Below are 19,224 nucleotides of genomic sequence, written 5' to 3' on the forward strand. Positions count from 1 at the left end.
TAAGTAGCCTTGGGACCCCTGAAGGCACACCCCACACACTTATGCTGTGTGACCTCGGGTCACAAGTAATGGCTGCAAGCTAATTGATTGAGAAAGGCTTGTCTGGCAGGGCCCCTTTTGCGTCCTGCCTGTACATTCCGAAGTTCTGTGAAAAGAGGCACTAGCGCTCAGCCACGCAAGGCAGGAAAACAGAGGAAGTTTTCGCATTCTGACTGCAGCCTGAGTTCCCCGGAGCAAGGCTGCTTCTCTCCACCCACTCCTCACCAAGAACTCCTGAACTTGAGAGTGGACGACTTCAAAGCTAGCTCTCACAGACTCACCTGGAAAAGAGTTCAGCTGCGCGTTCATTGAACCGAGAGGCCAGATCACCTATGTGAGGCGGTGGGAACCATATGGAGATTTATATTAGAACTTCAGCAAAGTGCACAGCTGCAGCCGGCAGAAGCCAGCTCTCGGGCTGACAGGCAAATGAACCAGATCGTGGACGGGGCCTCTGGGTGGCAGCTCCGGCCTTTTGGTTGTTGGACAACTATAGTCAGAACTGAAATGGAACAGGGGCAGGAGAAATAACACACTTTTACTCCACGCAACTGTTGCTTTCACATGGTGAGTGCAGATTTAAGATGTTGCTCAAATATTCTTTCTGGGTTGTAATACAAGTTAAGAAATCTGCTCTGCTTTTTGGGGGGTGGGGGGAGAAACAAGCCATCAAGAATACTTAGAAATTCCGAAGCTCTGTGGCTTTGTCTCTGCTTCATTTCACGTGATACTTGCAATCTGAGAGAAAAAAAAAAAACTCGTAGCGTCCAGTCTGTTCTTTCTCTTCCAGATTTTCTTTTGTTTAAGTCCTGCTTTTCTGCAACCAGAGTCAATATTGATTTAGGCAAATCAAATGTGGCTGGGATGAGGAAGAAGGGGGAGTCAGGATATGTGTAAACATTGCATTTAGTCCAACTTCTGTGTCACTGGGCGCTGGCTTCATGATTTGGTGCCTTATCTCAGGAATAAGTCCTATGGAAAGAGCTTTGCATTCCTGGCCAGGAGAAGGGTCAGGGCCCGTGTTTAGCAGCCAGCCAGCCAGCCAGTGAGAATTGCTGTTGCTCCCTCTTATTTTTAATATAAAATAGTTAAGAAAGTACATCTTCATGCATTGAAAACTAAGTGTGCTTTGATTTCCCAAGTCCCTTCCCAGTGGTTTATGTGTCTTATCCCTGGGAAGGATTCTTTAAAAGTCCTTGAGCAACAGCGTGCAAACTTCTTTTGTTCCTGCTGATCCTGTTTGCTCACGTTGTGTGCTATCGACTTTGCACACATTTCTTTTTGAAGAATCATGTTGCAGTAATGCAGAGCAGTTTTTGTTTGTTTGTTTGTTTGTTTGTTTCAGTGCAAATACCTTAGAAGTTAGTAAGGTCATGTTTTCTAAAATAAAACCAACCAAGCTCAACGAAAAACCTTACAGTATAAGTTGAGAATAATTCCTTGTTTAAACGTAACTAAGTCCTGTTTTAACTATGTTTTGTTGTTGTTCAAAGAAAATCTTAGCTTGCCAGCATGTCCAGGAATGTGAGCCGAGGCGACCTATTTTTCTTATTCCAACCTCTCATGTTCATAATCACATTTATAGTAAGTGCTAAAATATACTTTCTGATGTTCACCTCATTAGAAAAATCAGTTTTTGCTACCATAATATTTGCAATTGATGTTATCAAAAAATATGGAGGATCTTTATGGTCCATTTGTTGATTTGATGAAGTTTTAGGTCTACTTCAGCATCGTTTAAACATTTTCCAAAGCAGAGAGACAATTCAGTTTTGTCTACTTGTTTAAAGCACAGAACTTACATGGGGGACAGACTCCTTTTATCTGGAATCTTCTGTTTGTTAAAGTAAATTAATAAACCAAACAAAAAACCAAACAAAAGGCAGCCAGTGAGAAGCTGCAGATTTGTAGTGAAAGGGAAGGGGACTTTAAGGGTGTCGGAATGTGATTCCATTTCCGAGGTAATTTTGTAGCATTTCTTAGCTGCCTTTGCAAACTTTATGGAAACCTGTTAACCGCTGGCAGCCCTGAGCCCTAGGTTTGCATTTTGAACGGAGATTATGCACAGGAAAGACAAGTTCGTCCTGTCATGTGACCTGAGCTGCCTTATCAAAGCAAAATATGGCAGCCGCATTCTTTCCTGAGAGAACGAAGTTCATTATGTCCTTGCCACCTGTTACGTTCACTCTTTGTCCTTGTGGCCACACAGTTCCTGCTTGTTCCTGCTGCCAGAAAGGGATTTTCCTTTTAAGAGAGAAAACCAATGATTTTTTTTTTTCATTTACATGTTTTGAAAAATTGTGTTCTTTCCCCACAAAGCACCCGGAATATATTTCATAAGGCCTTTTGTTAAGTTGATGTGAATAGCAAGAAAATGTGTGTATTGTTTTGAAAGCCTTGTACGTCTCCTGATAAATAAAGCAAAGGTGTAGCTAAGGATTTATGAAAAAGATGGACCTTCTGAAGATTATGATTGAGGAAAAAAATGCATTCCTTATTATTTCCTCCAAACCAATTAAAAAACTAGAAGTACAAAAGGCAACTTCATTATTACTATTTTTTTCAAGCACAGCTCAGAAAGTCAGCATGGTAGAGAGAGGGCCTCCAAAAGAATGTGGTTCCCTCTGGAAGTGGGTGAATTGCAAGGAACAAAAGATAGAAAGTGCTGCATAGCATTTAAATGTTTAAACTTAAATGTTGATCTGTTATCATAGCTGGTCATACTTACTTACTAGTGGACTGTAGAGAACTTTTAAAAATTAAAATCAACTCTAGTATTTTAATTCTATGTATTTAAGAAGGTGCATATCTTTTTAAAAAGAAAGTGCTAATCTTCCCTTGAGCTCAGTTTTTTTTCCTCCAGCTAAGAGGAAACGGTTATATGTTAACAGCTAATATGTTACAGCCATATTTCTTATTTATATGAAGAGTGCATGCATGCGTATTCTCTACAAGCATATATTCATGTTTTATGTACATGCTTTTTAACATCTTACAGCCAGCTCCTCCCTTCTCCGGATGCCATAATTCATTTTATTCTTGGACAGAAGAGAATTGTACAAGAATCCAACAAATATATACAGAAAAATGAAAATAAAATGTCTTCTGACACTGCTAAATGAAACAAGGTGAAATTGAGCTTCACAAAGGGAAAGGGTGATACAGGGAACTTGTAGACGCTCTCACGAATCACTTGCCAGGCGCATTTTTCCCCCATGTTGGTGATTAACTGTCCTTCTGTACAGCAAAGCAGGGTGCGCTTTTTTTCTTTTCATTTGAACTTTGAACCTTTGAGTTCACATAGAGGGTTCCAGAGTGAACTGCACGTGCTCTGTTGTTATCCACCTCTGTGATCTGCTTACATCTCATGCTCATTACATCTCAGGTTCCTTCTTGACCCCTGTAGCAGTAGACATCTGTAGCAGTGAGCCTGCATCTGCACTGGTCAGGATGGGACCACATCGCTGCATCTGTATTTCAGTTGGTCTTTGGAATTTATTTGGAAGGAGATTTATCCCATCCACACTATGGATTCCCAAAGGCCTTTCCCTGAAAGCAGTGGTACCTATTGTTTTTCTTTACCTGAAAGATGAGCAGGAACACCTCCAACAGTGCTAAGACTACATTCACAAGCCACTGTACCCAACTTTATATTTGAGTGCTGTGGATACAAACTGATATTGTCAAGTTTTTCACAAGCGTTTTACTAAAGAGCCCCTTCCCCAGCCCCTAACCTTTCGATATTATTCTCTTATATTTTGGGATTTTTGGTTTGTTGGATCTTCACCTTCATAGCTACTTCAGCTGTGAGATTATTGGCTTTTGTAAGAAATAGAAAATTCAGGGCTTTTCTTCTTTCTCCTACTATTAGCATTCAACTCCTTATGAAACTTTCTAATAATATATTATTCTGAACGTCTCTTCCATCTTCTTTTATATATCTATTTGTGCTGCACAGGTTGCTAAGATTTGTGCCAGTAGATTACTAAGAGATACCGACCCATTTTCTAATTCCTTTTTGACTATGTCCACTATATAAAATTCATAAAGTGTGTTTTACTTACATCTCTATCGAGGGAGGATTCAAATAGATTCTTTTCTAAGAGAAATGTTTATTTCATTATTAATTCTGCCTTTACATTTGTTGTCTATTATACTGTCTCTTTATGGGTCCTATTATGCTTAATTTGAAGTCATTATGAAGTAGCTTTGCTATTTCACAACCTTTAAAGTAACTTAAGCGATTACGTGTGTGTGCATGCAGGCTAGAGGACAATATTGGGTGTCTCTCTGTATTATTTCCTACCACATATTCTGAGAGAGTCTCTTAATAAACTTAGAGATTTCTAACCATCTAGAGTCTTGGGCAGTCAAACCCCAGAATCCTCCACCAGTGCTAAGACTACATTCACAAGCCACTGTACCCAACTTTATATTTGAGTGCTGTGGATACAAACTGATATTGTCAAGTTTTTCACAAGCGTTTTACTAAGGAGCCCCTTCCCCAGCCCCTAACCTTTCAATATTATTCTCTTATATTTTGGGAGTTTTGGTTTGTTGGATCAAGTTAAATGAGAGAGATTGTTACATGTCTCAGTGTCGGTAGACCTTTATACAGCCATAAGGCATTATGGCTAGCTTCTAAGTTCTGTCCCAGCCCACCATCTTGGGTTATGAGCATACCCTAGATGTAGCTAATGACCATTTTGACACAAGTTCTGGCTGCAAGGTAGGGCTCATTCTCAATGTTCCTTAAGAGATTTCTGGGGGTTGGAAAAAAGATGGCTCATCAGATAAGAGCCCTTGCTCCTCTTCCAGAGGACAATTCAGCTACAAGTACCCATATGTGGGAGCTAAAAACTACCTGAAATTCCAGTTTAGGAGCATGAAATGCCCTCTTCTGGCCCCAGGAAACAACTGCACTCATCTTCACATACTCCTACATAGATAGACACAAATACATGTGCATAATTAAAAAACAAATAAGGAAGTCCAGTGTATGCATTGGCTAAGGATATAGGAGTGGTTGCAGTCACTCAAATTCTATAATATCACTCGCCCCGCCCCGGTTTTCAATCAGAAACCTGGCACTGGGTATTGGTAGAACATTGTGAGATAAATGTGACGACCCCATGCAGTCTAGTTTTCTTCAAAGTATGTAGAGTTGCTTCCTTCGCGTCAGTCATCAGTTGGTGAACTGTACATCATTTGTAGTTTATATTTTGGCCTGTTTTTGAATATCACTTTAATTGTATATTATCTCTGTTATAGCAGTATGCTAAAAGGGGTCCTTATGACACCATCTTGACAAGATTTTCCTAAACTATGGACTTTAGAATCAGAGCATGAGTTTAAATTCTTACCCAGACATTAATGATATCACTTTAGGCAAAGTCTTCTGTCTTTCTATTTGTTTCTCATATATATTATTATAGGACTGCTTATCTCATAGTGGTTTTGTAAGCATGAACCTAGGGAGTCCTGAATCCTGTGCTTGGGCATGCTATGCATGAGGTGTGAAGAAGGAAGACAACCAAAGCATAAACAAAAGCCAGGGCTACCTACTGGTCACGAAGACCAGCAGGTGGAACAGCAAACCAGTTTGACTACTGTACTCTGTATTCGTACTCATGATAGCTAAAGAAATTTCTAATGAACACCAGGTTCCATCTTTAACAGCTCTTTGTCTCTGCACGCTCTTACACTACCCATGAATCCAGGCAAATGTAAGTGAATGTTACTCGGAAAGTCTCAGTAAAACAAAAGATGTTCAGGTGACCTCAGGCATTGCGTTTGTTTGTTTGTTTGTTTGTTTGTTTGTTTTTGTCTGTGTGTTCAATTGTTTCTTCAGCCCTGTTATTTTCTTGTTTCCATTTTGCAGTTCCTTGTAAATTTTGGATATTAGCCCTTTGCCTAAAGTAAGTGGTAAAGATTTTCTCCAAAATGATGGGTTATCTTTCTGTTCTACTGTCGTTTTCTTTGCTTTGTGAAAACTTTGAATTTTTTATGCTCACTTACTAATTGTTTGAGTTAGAATACATGTTGCAGTTTTTTTTCAGAATATTCTTGCCTATACCTATATATTTTTCCTTTTTAGGCTCTTACTTAAATTATTAGGTTATTTAAATTATGTGCTATATATACGAATATATATATATATATACATATATATGTACATATATACATATATATACATATATATATATTTATATATATATGTATATACACACAGCATGTCTACTAATTGTTGCCAGTGTGTCCATCAATGTAACATGGGTTGACTCTTAGGAGTACATCTATGAACAAGACCAGTAACTAACCATGCCATGTCCATGCAATGTCCATGTCCAGCAACTATCAACTGCCAAAGGCTCCTCGGGTAGAAATTACTCTTTGTGTTCTCCTTCCCCATCCATGTTGGGAATTTGGCTGCCTTGATGTTGTGCATATCTTATGCATATGGACATAGCTGGTGTGAGTTCCTGTGTGCAATAGTGTTGCCATGTCCAGAAATTACTGCTTCACCGAGGACATTCATTATTTTGGGCTCTTATAGGTATGATGACTATGTCCCAACTAGAGGCGAGTATTTCCACAGTCTCTCCTTCTTAATATGTTGACCAGTTTGGAGTCTCTGTCTTAATCATTATCTATGGCAAGAAGAAGTTTCTGTGATGAGAGTTCTGAGATATACTAATCTTTAGGTAAAAAGATAAGAATTTAATGAAATGTTTACTACTATGTCTATTTGGTGGGGAAAAAAATAACATTAATTCTCCTCTTGGGTTTATGACCCAGTTACCCATAAATTTATATCTAGTTAAACTTACTCAGCATAGATTCCATCTTAACTGAGCAGGACTTAAATCAAGATAAAAAGTGGGTGATCACTTCTGCAATAGTTCTGCCACGATTACACCAGTGTGCATATTTTCCCAAGCCCATTGTAGCTTGCAGAGATCAAAGATGGGAAAGACGATTGATTCCTTTCTCTCCCAGAAGTTTACATGGATTTTGAAAGCTAGGCAGTACACATAAAGTTGCTAGATCAGTATATTTGATTTGTCTTTGTTCTGTTATACAAGTGTGTGGTGTTTTCCACAATATGGTCTTAGCTTTAAGTTCTAGAAGATTTAAAAAAAAAAAACAGAACTAAAGCAAAACAAAACAAACAAACAAAAAACCAATGACAATGGCCTACAGTGATTATGAGCTCTGCGGAAAGCACTAACCAACAAGTTCTTGAAAAGGGATAACCCATACCCCATACCAGTACTGGATTTTTATTTACATCTCAAAGGCTGCCTACCCCTGGTACCCCATCACAGAGTCCCTCCTCCATACTCTCCCCTTAACTTCTGAGAGGGTGGGCCCTCCTGGGTATCCCACTACCCTAGCACATCAAACCTCTGCAGGGCTAGGCACTTCCTCTTCCACATAGGCCAGGCAAAGCATCCTTGTTGGGGAATGAATTCTGCAGTCAGGTAACATTTAGCTGGTGGGTTTTTTATTTGATAGCCTATATTGTCCAAAAAAGGCACTGTCTCACTCTTTCAGAGAAACTCCATATTAAATTCCCTATGTGTATGCCATGGATGTGTGTGTGTGTGTGTGTGTGTGTGTGTGTGTGTCTGTGTGAGAGAGAGAGAGAGAGAGAGAGATTGAGAGAGAGAGAGAGAGAGAGAGAGAGAGAGAGAGAGAGAGAGAGAGAAAGCTTCTACATTAGTAGATTTCTATATGGCATTTTGAAACATGTTTAGTATTAGTTATTTTTTTTTCTCACAATCCCTATGGTACCCTGATAATCCATCTTTCACTCCATTTAATCCTTTGTGTTTCATTATTGCGTTTCCCCCTAAATACATCTGTGTTATATCCTCTTTCCTTGATAGCATCCCCAAGTAGCCCCTTATGAGTTTCAATATATAAACAAAATCTAAAGATTCAATTCTAGCCATCACACATAAGAAAGAACATAAAATATCTGGCTTTCTGAGTGCGGGTTCCTTTACTCAGGACAATTTTTTCCAGTGTCTTCGAATTTGTGGAATTCATAATTTCATTAATATTTCCAGAGTATGTATACTACATTTCATTGTTTTCCTTCATCAGTTGAGAGTCATCAAGGCTGCTTCAATTTTGTGGATACTGAGAATACAGTAAGGATAGATGTGGATAATCCAGTGTCTCTGTAGTAGAATATAGATGGCAATGAATTTTTTCCATTCTAGGCACAGACTTTTTATGCAGATGATGGTGTCATTTGCTATAAAGAAGATTTTTAGTTTAACAGCGGTCTCATTTGTTAGTTGTTAGCCTTAATGCCTGCAATATGAGCATCTTATTTGGAAAATCCTTTCCTGTGCCTTAAAGTTAAACTGTATGTCCTACTTGATTTTGTATAATATACAGGGATCAATTCTTATGGTGAGGTCCTTGATTATTTGTAGTTGAGTTTTGAAAAGTTGAAAAAAAAGAATGTAGTTTCACACACACAGACACACACACACTTCATCTACCAAATTTGATGAGTATTATTTGTGGAATATGCTGGAGTCTCTATTTTATGTACAGACTCATATCATTCTTAAAGAAGGATATGTTGACTTCTTCTGTTCAAAGGTCAAGAAAACTAAAGAGCTAGACTCAGTTGTTATCAAAAAACTGTTTCTATTTTTTATCCAATGAATTTTCTTCTCCTGTCTTATTTCTCTAGCTAGCTAAGATGTCAAGTACTATACTGAATAAAGAGTCAATTTCCTTGTTTTGTTTTTGGTTTCAATGGAGATATTTTCTTTGTTTTCCTCCATTTAACATGGTATTGACTATAGGCTGGTTGTATATGCCTTTGATTATGTTGAAATATGTTGCCTGTATTCTCAAGATACTCTAGAATTTTTAATACTAAATGGATGTTTTATATTGTCAAAAGCTTTTTCTTCATTTAATGAGATAATCATATAATTTCTGTTCTTGAGTCTATTTATACAGTGGGACACACACACACACACACACACACACACACACGCACACACGCGCACACACACACACACACACACGCGCACGCGCGCATACACACACACACACACACACACACACACACACACACACACACACGTGCGCGCACACACACACATTCCTGAAACTCTAGAATGAAGTTCACTTGGTTGTGGTGGGCAGCATTTTAGATGGGTTTAGTTTCATTTATAATACTTTACTGAGAATTTTGTATCTATGTCCTTCAGGAAGATTGGTGTATACTTTTCATTGTTTTCATTAATCTTTATTCTGTATCTGTTTCAGTAATCAGTAAAAATGCTGGAAATCATTTCCTTTTTTTATTAGATATTTTCTTTATTTACATTTCAAATGTTATCCCCTTTCGTACTTTCCCCTCCAAAATTCTCCTATCCCCTCTCCCTTCACCCTGCTCCCAACCACCCACTCCAGCTTCCCATACTATTTCTATGCAATGATGTGAGAAATGTCAGTTTTAATTCTTAAAAGATCTTGTAGAATTCTGTGGTATATTCACCTGAGCTTGGACACCTCCCTCCCTCCCTCCCTCCCTCCCTCCCTCCCTCCCTCCCTCCCTCCCTCCCTCCCTCCCTCCCTCTGTCCCATCCTCTCTCCCTCCCTTCTTTCTTCCTTCCTTCCATTCTTTCTTCTTTCTATTTTTAATTGGGGGATATTTTTATTGCTGTTTGGATCTCTGCATGTGATGAATTTATTTAAGTTTTTAAAAACTTCTCTTGGTTTATCTTTGGAATGTCATATGCATTATGAAATTCATGTATTTATTTTTAATTTTCTAATTAGTTGATATAATAAAAGCCACCTGTTACCTTCTGTTTTTCTATACATCCACTTTGTTTCAAGAAATAATGACCTTGAGATTTCTTATATATGAATAAATGCTTAGTCCAATAACTTTGGCTGTGTTCTCTGACTAGCTAATATTTTAATTACCTGATTATTGTATTCTAAGTCATGCCATATGGCTGGTTAGCTTGTCTCCAGTTTCATAGGACTGTCTTCTTCTGTGTCTGGGCTTCACTATTTTCTGAGAATTTCTTTCTCTCTACTGGAAGTCACACCTTCTAATCTTGCCTCAGTCATTGGTCAATCAGACTTTTATTCACAGGTGATGTTTCCATTCAGTATAAGAGATTATCTCTACCAGTGGAATAAAGGTATGAATTATCATAATAATCCTCCTGATTTCATTCGTGCTTGATGTAGTATTTTCATTTCAAGTCTAGTTTTCATTAATTTTGCTTTTTGGTTTTTTTTTGTTGTTGTTGTTGTTGGTTTTTTTTTTTTTTTTAGTTTAGTTAAAGATTTATCAATCTCATTAATCTTAAAGAGAGCTTTTGGTTTTACTATTTGTTTTTCTAATTTTGGTTCATTTGTATTTTGTTAATTTCAGCCTCAATTTTGATAATCGTTTTGTCTATTTTCTTGTGGTGTTTTTGTTGTTGTTGTTGTTTTCCATGGCCTTCAGGTACATTATTTTTAACTCAGGTCTCATAAATATTGTAGTTAGTGCTTATCTCTATAAACTTTCCTGTGAAATCTGCTTTCATTATTTCCCTCTATGTTTAGTAAATATTGTGCTTAGAAATATAACATCTACTCTTGATGGACTGTTCCTTTAGTGTGTATCCCTCTTTTCTCTTCTGACTAGTTTTATTTGAGGGCTGTTTTATCAGAGAGATCAGCTCCATCTTCATATGTTTTGTTTTGTTTTTTAATTCCATTTGCTTGCAATAGCTTTATCTACACTTTAACCCAAGATAGTGTCTTTCCTTGACAATGAAGTGTCTTTCTTGGAGACAGTGTAAAGGTGGATCTTGTTGTCTAACCCAAATTGGTTGCCTACATCTCCTTCTTATGAAATCAAGTTCTATAATATTTAGAGTCAATACTGACCAGTTTCTTTTAATTACTTTTATTCTATTGGTTTGTGCTGTTTTCCTGGGTAGTTTTTGATCACTTCTTTTGGAATAGTTTACTAATTTACTATAGCCTCCAGAGAGTGTTTACCCTTCTCCGCAGAATCACTTCTTCTGTGTCCTCATTACGGAGACTGATTAGACTGACACATGATAAGGCCCTTTAACTTATTTTTACCACGGAAAGTTTTATTTTTTCTTAATTTTTAATAGATTATTTTTTCTAGTTACAACCAAATAATGAATTAAAAGATAGATCTCAAAAGTAAACACACAAATGAACTGTAGGTATTTTTTAAAATGTTCAAAAGAATGTATGGAAGAAAAACATTTATTTACTGCCATTGAAGTACAAGTTTGCTAGTGTAGCCAATGTAGAAATCAGCATGTAGGTTTCTCAAAGAGTAAATACATGCACTCTATGACTCAGCTATCCTATGTCTGAGCACATACCCAAGCGCTTCAGATCTTTCCACAGAGATATTCTCATTTACATGTTTATTGGGGCTGTATTCATACTGGCAAAGAAGTGGAATCAGTATCTATCAACAGACAGATATACAACATTGCAGAAAAATGGATGCATCTGTGGAGTATAATGCTTACCAAGGTGACAAAATCTCAGAAAAACAAAAACAAGTTCTCTTATATGAGAATCTAAGCCATCAATCAATGCATTCTCTAACTCAGTCTCTCTCTCTGTCTCTGTCACTGTCTCTCTCTCTGTCTCTGTCTCTCTCTTTCTCTGTCTCTGTCTCTCTCTCTCTGTCTCTCTCTGTCTCTCTGTCTCCCTCTCTCTCTTGCTATTGGTCTCTCTCTTGCTCTCTTGCTCTCTCTCAAAAACACATACACTTATACACATACAGTTCTGTGTGTCTAAAGCAAATAAACAATCAACAACTACAAAAATCAAACACAACCCCCCACCAAACAAAATGACAACAATAACAAAAAAACAAACCAAAACAAAAGAAAACTCGAAAGCATTCCAAGAGAGAGTAAAACTAGGTGCTGAGTCTTAGAAAAGGAAGCGCATCCTGTATGCAGTCCAGTGCCCTCTGCCCACCTGACTTCACCATCTTCTCTTTGTCTCATCTTGCTCTGGACATAACAAACTCAGAGCTAACAGAGGAATTCCATATTTCATCTCAAAAATATCAACAATATGAAAGATCAATGCACTATCTTCTCTCCTAAACCAACCACTCCTGACAAAGTGCCTATCAGTGAGAGTTACCTAGATGAACTTCAAGAGGCAGAATTTAAAAGAGCATTAACTTTTGAGGCACTGGAGAGCAAACATGGGTCCTGTACATGCTAAAAAAAAAATCCTCCACTATTAAGTTTCATCCCCAAAGCCTCAGGTCTTATTTTGAGTGATGCATTCAGAGGTCACATTTTTTTTCTTGATGTGATTTGGAATTACGTCAATAACTCAAACTGGTGAAATTTAAAATGTAACTTTCTATGTTATATTTAAATACCTTTCTTAGATAAATGTAGAGCTAGTGAACCTAGCTAGCTAGATGATAGATGGTAGATAGATCAAAGATTGATAGATGACAAAATTATATATATATATATATATATATATATGATACATATATATCATATATATGATATGTATATCATATATATGGATAGATGATAGATAGGTCGATAGATATGCAGTATGTATCTTTCCTTTTTCTTTTTAAATTCTCTCATATATTACATCTGAACTGCATTTTCACCTCCCTCACTTCCACATAACCTATCTTCCCATCTCTTCTCTTTCTTTCATATCCAGCCCTTCCCCCTGCCTCCTTTCAGAAAATAGGCTTCCCAAGGACATGAACAAAACAAGGTATAACAAGCAACAATAAGACTAGGCACATATCATCATGTCAAGGATGGTTGAGGCAATCCAGTAGGAGGAAAAGGTTCCCACAAGTTGGTAAAAAGACTTAGAGACAGCCCCTGCTCCCACTGTTAGGAATCCCATAAGAACAGCAAACTACTCAGTCACAACATATATGCAGAGGGCTTAGGTCAGAAAAATATAGGCTCCCTGATCTCTGTGAGCCCCAATGAGTGATAGTCATTGATTCTGTTTGCCATGTTTTCCTATTCTAGTGGTGTCCCTCACCTCTCCTCCTGTCATTCCCCTGTCCTCCACAGGATTCCGGGAGCTCTGTCTAATGTTTAGCTATAAGGTCCTCTTCACCTACTCCCATTAGTCCCTCTGTTGACAATTACTCTAAGTTCCAGTCCCAGAATACTTTCCAGTGAGGACAATCTCTTTGTCAAAGGTTTTGTGGCTGGGTTGGTGTTCCAAGTCTTCTACTTGAGGCCTTGCCTGGTTACACAGGATGACCATTTCAAGATCCATATTCCTCCATTACTAATAATCTTGCTAGGGTCACTCTCAGAGATTTCATGTGTTTCCATTGCACTAGGTTTTAGCCATGCTCTTCAAATGGTCCTCACTCCAGTCCTTTCTCAATCCCTCATCATCTATTCCTCATCTTCCCAACCCCACCCACACCTCGCCCACTGGTGAAACATGTTCTAATTCCCCGATGGATTTTCCTTTTCAAAATTTCTGCTTACAGCTAGTCATTTTCAATTTCTCCATAATTAAATTTATATATTTTATAAATGTATAACAGTTATTAAAAAGTTAATAACATTTAGTAAACATTGATCTTTCCTCTACTCTCTGAGCAACCAAATTCTAAAAGTTGATTAACATTGTCTAAACCTAGGTGGTGTGGGCTATGTTCCTGTGACATTTCCCCCCTAGGTAATTTCTAGTGTGTAAACAGTACAAATGAATATTGATTGCAAAAATCTTACTAAATTGTGTTGTGATATCCTGCCTTCAAGAACATATGAAATCTAATCTTACTAATTTACATCTGACTGACAAGAAAATATTGATTGAGCAGACCAGAACAATAAGAAAACCAATTATCAGTGCCTTCGTGATATCAAACTTGAAAATGGAAGCGCCTAATGTCAACGAGTAGAGTATTCCATTTCAGGACTTAAAAACGTTTCCATCTCCTTTACCAAGAGAGATAATGTAGAGAAAATAAATTGGATTTCTTGCTGAGGAGAAAAGATGATTGGAGCTGAATAATGAGAAAGAGAGATTTTGGAAGAGTTCAAAAATCACAACTGTTCACTTTAAGTAACAAACAGAAGGATAGAAACGCAGAAACCAGCCACACCTTTGAAAAAGAAATGCAAATAAAGCCAAATAAAACAAGTTAGTAGGACTGGAAGGTCTGCTGAAAATTATAATGCCACATTTGTATTCTTTGAAGAAATGCAAAACTAATGATTAATAAGTAATAAGCCCATGGCCACCAAAATAAGTAAAGAGAAGGGGCTAGCCTGAAGGGAAACAAACAAGATCAGTAGTAATATCACCATAGCTCTGGCCACACTCTTTCCACTTGATGTCATTTCCTCTGGAAAGATGAACATCAAGGACAATAAAGACATAATTAGGTTATCAAGGAAAATATCTCATGCCTAGAAGAGCTGTGGCTACAGGATATAACATCAACATATCAATCGATGAAAGATACAATTCTGTACACCTTATGACAAATGTTCTATACCAACATAGCTTACTAACTGTAGAGTTAATTTCTCCTTCAGTGTCTGCAGATGAAATACATTGATCCAGCGAAGATTGTCAGGTGTTAAAGAAGAAACAAAATGACACAATGCAGTATTTATAGAATATTTTTATTTCTTAATATTGTTCTTCTCTACCTAATTTCATAGCCTTGACAATCTATTTGCAATTCAATAAGCAACCACACAGCATAATGAGAAAGGTAAGTAAAATAACATGCTGGGGTACCATGACAAGTTCAATTCACAAGTAACCTGGTCTACATGATAAACTTCTAGACCAGCCAAGGCTAATAGCTTGACTCATATACCTCTCTCTCATTCTCTCTCTCTCTCATTCTCTCTCTCTCTCTCTCTCTCTCTCTCTCTCTCTCTCTCTCTCTCTCTGTCTCTCTCTTTCACACACACACACACACATACACACACATACACACACACACACACGAAGACAACACACACGAAGACAACAACAACTTCTGGTAAACTAATAATGTATAAACATCCTAGTACCTACAGTAGTAAATCCAATCTTTTTTCATCAAGAAAGAAAATGATAAAATAAAGTTAGATTTTCATTAAAAACAAACAAACAAACAAACAAGCAAACAAACAAACAAAAACATGTTTTACCTTGTCCAGCGTTCATATGTGGGTCTGTGCCTAGTCTTATTGTAACTTGCTAGACCATGTTCAGTTGATATCTGTAAAAGCTGCTCTTTTCTGAAGGGAAATGGAGGAGTGGATTTGAGGGAGGTGGTGAGGAGGGACTGAGAGGAGAAGAGGGAGAGAAAGAGTGGTCTGGATGCAGTGTTTGAGAGAGGAATGAAAACAAAACGTCTGAAAAAGACAACCTAGAACATCCAAATTGCCTCAAACACAGACAGCCTAGAACCAGGACATGTGGTTCCTCTGTCATTTCTCTTCTACACAGATATATCTATTTTTAGGACAGGTGCTACATTCCTTATCTAAGCCACCTTCATTCACCTTCTTTTACTAGAATAGAAACTGTCCACTTACAAAGGAAGCAGTTAATATCCTACAGGTGAATTACTTTCTTAGTAGACTTGGATATATATATATATATACTCCTGGAGGCCAGAAGAGGGTGTTTGATTGTCTGGAACTGAAGTTATAGGCCTTTGTGAGATGCCTAATGTGTAAGAGGGAAACAAAACCAGGTCCTTAGTCACTTAAATGCTGAGACTTCTCTCCATACTTTTTAAAATGCAGTCTGAGACTTTGAGCCCATGGCCTAGTATTGTCCAAACTTAGAATGAATTTTTCCTTCTCACTTAATCTAATGTAGAAAATCTTTCACAGACACAATGAGATGTTTGTTTTCCTGATGACTCTACATATGGCCAAGGTGGTAGATAGTGAATATTCTCAATCTGAAATGGTGACTGTCATGGCCTAGATGTCTGTCATTCTGTCTACTCACACCTGGCATGGAGTCTTGCTTTTCATCCTAACTGCACACTTTCATGTGTTGAGGAATGATCCGGTTCCTTCATTTCAGTTAAGCAATGGTGATTTCATATGAACAAATATAGTTACTGTCAAATGATTTCTTCTTTATTCTAAATATTGGAAATTTTATCCTAGCAAGCTGTTCAATACCATCGACTAATGTTTTTCAAGTATCTTGCTCTCTGATTTGTTACTTACTATTCACATTTACCTCATAGTCTAGAACCTGTGACTTGAGGATTAGCATGAAAGTGTGAAAAGATCAGGAGCTCATATGAAGTTTGCTTACTTTATAAACCATGTTATAACCATTTGTGTTGTGTGGAGGAAACCATGATTAATTCCAACTGATTTGTAGTCTACCACTGCAGAGAAATTTATTCTATATGTTTATAAGTTTTGGGGTACCCAATTACCATTTCTTTTAATTTTCATGACAGTATCATAAATGTATTTAGAGTTAAAAAGTGATAATTTAAATAAGGCAGCAAAAAAGAAAAAAATATAAGGCAGCAATAGGTAAAAAGAAATTTTAAAATTTTCTGAAGTGAAATTGGTGTACAAAACAGATTATTTGTTAAGTCTTTTAATGAGCTATGTTGGTTGGTGACAAATATTTGGTATGTAATATACAGTGAATGTCATAGATGAATATTTATGGGCTAATATAAAATATTTCCCCATTTAGAATAATAAACACACATTCATTGCAAACATTTGGTGGGTGATCAGCCAAAATATTGAGATTAGAATATATGTGCAGGTGTTCAGTTAACATTCTTATCCTGCTCCTGCTTTAATTAGTAGTGTATATTTTATGATTTGATATGAAGGACAGAATTTTCCTTTCCATAGAGATTCAATTTCTACAGAAGGAGTGAAGTTTCCTGATGTATATTAAAAGGATTAGACATACGAGCTGCTATTTTGTAACCTTTCCATTGCTTGTCAAAAAAAATCACCATCATCCATACATGGTTACAATAACAGTGACATTTCACAGATAAGGACAAGATTATTATTCATGGAAAATTTACAGTCACTCCTGCCTCTCGCAAACAGATAAAACACATCAAGTTCTTGTCCTGCAGATGGGAGGTGACTCGTTCCAGGTCAGTAAGGATCAGGAAGAGGATGGATGTCCTCTGTGAGGAAATGCGATGTCACTGTGAAATATGTCCAGTTGTGGATGAAAGTTGAAAAGGAAATGGTGGAAATACCGGCCCTCATAGGAAGAGCCAAATAGATAAGAACTGAACTGCACTCAGTGAAGCGCTTTTAAGAACGAATGCTTGTGATAACTATGGTAAAATTCTTTACTGTGGTGGAAGGAGCAGGTGGACGAGCTGAAACCTGGGTGTTATGTCAGTGCTTCAAGAAATTCAGTGAAATCAACAGAAATGAAACACTGTACATATTAAAAAATAAAAGCAATTTCCCTTTCAGTGGGATCTGCTTACTTGTGATGCAGGAATACTCACAAAGTTCCCAAGTTCCTTTAATATTGACGATGTATTTAACCTCTAGCCTATAGCTATAGCTATAGGTATAGCTATACCTATGCCTATACCCCCCCTCTGTATATATAAAGAAACCAATTACTAACTTAAGTATTTGGTTTAGTGAAACACATTAATCATGGTGTAAAGTCTTAAGTAATTCTCATGACAAAATCTGACTACATTTCTAAATCCTCAGATATATAGATCAGCATGGTAGTTTGGAAGCAGACAAGGGATGGGGTTAGAGATCTTCCAATCAAGTGTTTGCATGTATGGATGGGGACCTGAACTTGATTTCTGGAACTTGCATAGAAAATAAATCTAGCTGGTGGCATGCGTTTTTAATACCACTGCTGGGAAGAGATGGAGTCAGGCAGACCATGTGGTTCAGTGGCCTAAATACATTGGTCAGCACCTGAGACGCAACACCCATGGCCCCGACATATGTGTGCAACCCCCTATATGCTTTCATCTGGTCACATATGAACCACACACACAAAGACGCACGGCACTGCATGACGCCTTAGATGTGATCATTCCAAGACGAGGCTAGCGGCTGTTGACATTGGGTAATTACATGTGAGTTTCTCATCTCCAAGTACCATGTTTCCACTAATACAGATTAAGAAGTCTTTATGAAGGATAATTACCTCTGTGGCTTGTGTATAACATAATTAGATTTTTGTAATGCAAAGTGTTTTCCTAAGTGGAACATGATTTTTAAAACTTACTGAAATGGCCACAAGAGCAATTCAACTGAAGACAGAAATGTTGGCACACGTAACAGGGATGTTATAAAGACATGTTTATCTCTTTTGTTTCATAGTTTTCAGAATTCCAAGTCCTGATTATATGGCAGACACATGTAACCTGATTTCAATTATGTTTTCTTATTGGAGTTTGTGTACCAGGTGTCCAGACCACTAATGGAAAACACAATCTCTGTCTGCTTTGGATAAATACAATCTAAAGGCTGACTTGCCTTTGAAGTGCCTGATTGCTGTTTCATTACATAGTATCACTCTTTATTTTAATTAACAATCATAACCGAAGTATAATTGCTTATACTTTAGAAAGGGAGATGATTATATTCCCCCTCTCCATCAGCGCTCTTACGCTCCTCATATCTTCATCATTTTTCCTGATCCCTCTCAAAATCATGGACTCTTCTTTTTAAAACAGTGTTGCTACAGGTACTCATGAAAGAATCAACATAAATATAACCTTCTGAGTCTCTTCATTGTTGCCTGCTTATATATGTTTCTAGGGCTGCCTTCTTGGTCTTAGTTAACTAAACTGGGGAATAGTTTTAAAAGGTTAATACTGTCACCACCATAGCAAGAACAATAACAAGAACATCAAAATAATAATACATTCCAGAGTTCTATGTGCATTTATCTGCCTAGAAGGTTTATAATATATCTGATGATCTCATGCAATCGACTTTATTGGATGGTTGGCAATATTTATTTTACATATACTTTCTTCAATGGAGTCATCTAATGATAAAATGATTGCTGTGAGAATCTAAGATCCCTAGGATCCACACATAACTGGGTGTGGCAATCTCATTCTATGATCTCAGTGTTCCACTTACTGCCAACAACAAAAGTGAAAGGTTAGGG

At 37.3% G+C, this 19,224-nt stretch overlaps 1 long non-coding RNA gene across 1 annotated transcript in view; it reads left to right on the top strand.

Moving 5' to 3' along the window:
- The first annotated feature begins 255 nt into the window (after positions 1 to 255).
- Positions 256 to 19,224, top strand: part of Mir99ahg (Mir99a and Mirlet7c-1 host gene (non-protein coding)) — a 229,101-nt gene continuing 210,132 nt past the window's right edge. Inside the window, exon 1 of the long non-coding RNA NR_015543.3 lies at positions 256 to 606. This is a non-coding gene — a long non-coding RNA (Mir99a and Mirlet7c-1 host gene (non-protein coding)). The remainder of the gene's footprint in view (positions 607 to 19,224) is intronic.

Source organism: Mus musculus, chromosome 16 (genome assembly GCF_000001635.26).
Source record: "Mus musculus strain C57BL/6J chromosome 16, GRCm38.p6 C57BL/6J".
NCBI classification, from domain to species: Eukaryota; Metazoa; Chordata; class Mammalia; order Rodentia; family Muridae; genus Mus; species Mus musculus.